Below are 5215 nucleotides of genomic sequence, written 5' to 3'. Positions count from 1 at the left end.
TAGCCACCATTGAGACATCTATATCACATCTCTCACTGCAAGATGCAGGGATCACCTAAATGAAGTGGGAAGTTTGTAAGAAGCAGAGGTGAGGAGGTAAGAGCAGGGGAGGGGGGCTGGGAGAGAGAATGGAAATCGGTGAGCTGGGGCAAGTCTGGGACAAGCCAGAGACCTAGGATGTGTGGGCTGCCTTGTCTGGCCTCAGTGGGAGAGGATGAGCTTAGTCCTGATGTGACTTGATGTGCCAGAGTGGTTTACCCCTGGGAGGGCACCTAGTCTCTGAGAAGACAGGGAGGGGAGAGTTAGTAAAGGGGGATGTGAGAGTAGAACTGGGAGGAGAGGAGAGAGGTGGGGTTGTGATCAGGATATAATGTGAATTAAAAAAAAAACCAGGTGGAAGATGAATGCAAGGAAACAATGTTTTCTGGATACAGTAGGAACATTTCATACGCAAACACACCAGAGGCTGTGACAGCACACACAAGACCTGTAGGAGACAAATCCCAGCACAGAGAGTGGAGGTGGGCATGAAACAGCACCCCAGGCTTTCCTGGTGGAGAGGGCCGTAGGGGAGGAGCCGTCTGAGGGAATGTGGGTTGAACGTTACAGTTTAGATGGTGGGGACCTCAAGCTGGAAGAGGAGGTCGGGTCCACTGTATGAGAAGGAGGAGCATGCTTCGGGTGGGGTTCATTGAAAAATCCTTAGTGATTTTGACATGTTCCAAGTGACATAAATTAGCCAATGACTCGGAATGATGGATGATTTTCTGAAGACTGGAAATGGTTTGCCACTGGTTGGACCAGGGACTGATATAGGGATATCTTCACTCCCCATGCTAGGGTACTTGGGAAAAAAATATGCTTCAGCTAGTTACAACAGACGGGCACTGCCCTGCTTGTAGAGCGAAAGGCAAGTTAAGCGCCTTAAAACCTTACTGCATTAGCTTCCAAGAATCTGTCTTTCTGTGTGAGGATCTTCAGATTGTCACGCTCCAAGTAAGCCCCCCCCCCAAAAGAAAAAGATTGGAAACCAACTGTAAGAATTCACCTCTTCCAGTACATTCTAAAAAGACTAGAAGTCACATTGTCACTGAGGGTGAACCGATTGTGAATGGTAAATATAATGGAGAAGTATGTGGTGACTTCTCAACAAGCTTCCCAGATAGCTGTGGTCGCCAGGATCCCATCAGGACAGCTGCTTCTGTGGAGCAGAGCGAGACTTTGGAGGCTGATGATGCGGTCGTGGCTGCTATAGAAGATCCTGCTACAGTTAGTGTCACATCTGGGCTGATAATGCCAGCTAAAAGCAGATGTTTACCACCTTGCCAGACTCTGTGTGTCCAGTGGAAAAACACTCAGGCGCTCTGCTGGCTAGACTGTGTCCTGTCCGCCCTGGTGCACTTGGAGGTGCTGAGGGAGACTGTGCGGGAGGCGTGCTCCAGAGAGGAGTGTGTATTCGGGAGGCTGTTTGAGATGTACCGCCAAGCAGATGAGCTTCTGCACGCCCATCACCTGCATGGCGTCACAGGCAAAGATTGTAAAAAATTGACATTAGAAATATTTACAGAAATAGATACCTGTTTGAGTAAAGTTAGAGATAAAACTTTTGTTAAACTTCAACCTAAGCTTAGGTGCACATTAGGTGACCTGGAAAGTCCTGTGTTTGCACTTCCTGTACTGTTAAAGCTTGAACCCCATGTTGAAAGCCTCTTTACATATTCCTTTTCTTGGAATTTTGAATGTTCCCATTGTGGACCCCAGTACCAAAACAGGTGTGTGAAGAATCTGGTCACCTTGAACAATGTTGTTCCTTGACTTAATGCTGCCCATTTCGGTCCATGTTACAGCTGCAACAGCAAATCAAAAATGAGAAAAATAGTGTTGGAAAGAGCATCACCTATACTCATGCTGCACTTCGTGGAGGGCTTACCAAGGCGGGATTTGCAACACTACGCCTCCCACTTTGAAGGAAGTCTTTATCAAGTCACATCGGTAATACAGTACCAAGCAAATAACCATTTTATAACATGGATTTTAGATGCTGATGGGAGTTGGCTGGAGTGTGATGACCTAAAGGGTCCCTGCGTTAAAAGGCATGTGATCTGTGAAGTGCCAGCTTCAGAGATACATATCGTTATTTGGGAAAGAAAATCCCAGGTGCCAATTGAAGAAGCTGTCTGCCTTCCATGTAGGAAGCCAAATGTGCAGTCTGTATCAGGTGAGGAGCAGCCGACTTGTCCAGCACTGTGTTCTCTAGCTGGGACCACTACCTCAGAACCCTCATTGGCCCATCCCACATCTATGGCAGGCGTTCCTCAGGCTCTTCCAGAAATCCAAGCTGTAGCTCATGGAGATAGTGTACTTTCAGGAACAAAAGGCTTGGTCGACAGCATTTTACCCTCAGCACTTGAAGAGAACATCCAGGAAACTGCCTCTGTTTCTCAGGTTAACTCCAAAGATTGCCTGTTGGAAGACAAACCCGTGGCAGGAAGTGCAGCGCTGGTCAGAGCGCTTGCTTTTCAGCCGCAGGACTGCCCGGGGTCTTCCTTCATGTCCAGCCTGTGTGAAGGGAAGCTAGTTGCCCCATGTGTGGATTCAAGTTTCCCATCCCAAGCTGTGAGCACAGACCTGCAGGCAGTACTGTCCCAGGCAGGGGACACTGTGGTTCCTAAACCTGTGACTGATGCCCCTGTTCCTGTTCTTGTTCATGAACTGAAGTCCCTGGCAACTGAGAAGGACTCTCAGATGCAGTTGCTGCCACTGAAAACCGAGAAGTTACACCCTGAGCAACCTGGTAAATCTCAGGTATCTAATTTGAGAAAAAGAGAAACCACAGCGTCTTCTAAAACATCAGCACAGGATCAGCCTCAGAAAGATGCTCGGAAGAAAGCTTTCGTGGGAAGTTGGGTGAAGGGGCTATTGAGCAGGGTTGGTGCTTTTATGCCAACCTGTGTTTTGTCTCAGGGTAGAGCAGTGATGGTTTTAAAACGAAAAGCATAAACCGCAGGTCTAAAAGGATGTCCAGGAAAGCTAAGCATGTGGAGGAGCTGACTCCTAGGAAGAGCTCTCCATTGTCGGGCTGCACAGCTGCTCTACTGCAGGCTGCTGGGAGCACCGCCTCAGCCCTGTTAAGGGAGCAGGAAGGCTCACGTCCAGCTCCCCTCAGGCACAGAGCCCCTGGCAATGCAAGCACCGACTCTCCAGCAAGCCGTGGGGAGATGGCTGAAGATCAGGTTCATAAGCTTCGGCTCAAACTTCTTAAAAAATTAAAGGCAAAAAAGAAGAAACTAGCTGCCCTCATGTCTTCCCCGCACCGTGAAACATCTGTAAGTGACCACTCAGAGCCTGCATCCCATTGTGGAACACCTGCAAGTGACCAATCAGAGCCTGTGTCCCATTGTGGATCTCCAAAGGACTGTGAGTCCATAGAAGATCTGTTAAAAGAGCTACAGCATCAAATTGACCTTGCAGACAGCAAATCTGGGTGCACCTCTGCTCCTGATGTCACCTCAAATAACAGCCAGAGTCAGGAGGAGATTTTAGCAGAGTTGCTGTCGCCTACAGCCCTGTCAGAGCCCTCAGAAAGTGGGGAGCTTGAGTTGAAGTACTTGGAAATGGGGGATAGCACACCAACACCAGCACCTAGTGATTTCAGTGCTGTTTCCCAGAATGCATGTCTGAAACAGGGCCATGATTCCTGCAGCCCCGAGAAAGACCAGTGTGAAGTTGATCTGCATTCAGTCATAGACAGTGCCTGTATAAGAACCTTGAACTTGGGGAGTCCCATGAAGACTGATATTTTTGATGATTTTTTTTTCCACCTCAGCATTGAATTCTTTAACAAGCGACACATTAGACATACCTCATTTTGATGACTCTCTATTTGAGAATTGTTGAGTGCATGCTAGTGTTTTAGTTAAATACTGACCACTGCGGCTAGGAGGCTGTGCCTCGTGGGTAGTGTTGACTGAAATGCACAGCCTTGTGTTCTAGCCATGGGCAGCTGTGAGCTACTGGAGTCTGCCTGTGAGACATGGGATCTACTGCAAATTAAAGACCTCAGCCCCCCCGCCCCCCCGCCCCCCCCCCGCCAAAGAAACAGCACTCCATTCTGGATTTTTAAAATTATATTTTATCTATTTATTTTGTGTGCACGTGTATGTATGTGTGGGTGAGTGTGTGCCACGGCCTGGGTGTGGATTCTCTCCTTCTACCATGTGGGTCCCAGACATTAACCTCAGGTCATTAGGCTTGGCAGCCGGTGCCCTGACCTTCTTCCTTGCTACTGAATTCATTTTTTTTTTTTTTAAACCTGGAATACTTATGTTGATTCTTAGAGTGAAAAACCATTCCAAGACCAACTTTTTTTCATACAGCTAACAAATAAATGTGTCATTGTTCCCTTTTTCAGTGTTGTGAGCAGATTGACACTGTTTGTACAGCTTGAGGATGGTCACAGGGTGGTAAAAGGAAGCTTTGGTAGGATTGGATGTGTGAAGATAACATCTTGGGTTGGTAGTTGCATGAAGACAGATTTAGCGTGTACAGAATTTGCTTGTGATTTACAGTAGAAGGTAAGTCTAGCAGATGGAAGCGTTGGCTTTTGAAGACTGCATTGCAGCGAGGCCAAGCACTGCATTGCTTCCTGAAAGCAATGCGCTCCACGTGCTGATGGGAGAATCCTTATAGGGGTCAACTTCACACCAAGCCGTGACTCAGGAAGTTCATGTCTATAGTGTTCAGAGTAAATGCTTTAAAAAAAAAGTATACAACATTAATTTTCATTTCTTTACACCCCATGCTACCACCCCCTGCGGTAAAATGCCACAATCCTCACCAATGACAATAACAACACTCCTTCCTTCTAGAGGTTCAGTGTTTCCCAGTTCTCAGAGAGCATGGTACAAGTGAAGCTGATTCCATTTCTTGAACCAGAGCTGCGCATGTGATCTTAGGCATGAGACTGTCAACGTACCCCAGTCTCTGGGTTTGAAAAGCAAATGTGTGTGTGCACAGAAAGCACGGACCTAACCAGGCCGATGAAACTAGGTCTGTATTGGGTGTCCTGGAAAGAGCCCTGTGATTTCTTTTTTCTTTCCCTGGATTTAATGAATGTCTCTTGGAACCCTTTTAGCATCTTGTCACATCAAGATGATAAAGAGGGCAACAGAGAGCAGATGAGAGCCTGAGAGGATGACATCATTTGACCTCTACA

The 5215-nt window shown here is 47.3% G+C and overlaps 1 pseudogene; it reads left to right on the top strand.

Moving 5' to 3' along the window:
* The first annotated feature begins 752 nt into the window (after positions 1 to 752).
* On the top strand, positions 753 to 3897 carry LOC110330268 (annotated as a pseudogene).
* The last annotated feature ends 1318 nt before the right edge of the window (positions 3898 to 5215 follow it).

Source organism: Mus pahari, chromosome 1 (genome assembly GCF_900095145.1).
Source record: "Mus pahari chromosome 1, PAHARI_EIJ_v1.1, whole genome shotgun sequence".
NCBI lineage: Eukaryota > Metazoa > Chordata > Mammalia > Rodentia > Muridae > Mus > Mus pahari.
Note: the sequence above shows the minus strand (reverse complement) of the source record. Positions and strands in the feature narration are given on the sequence as shown.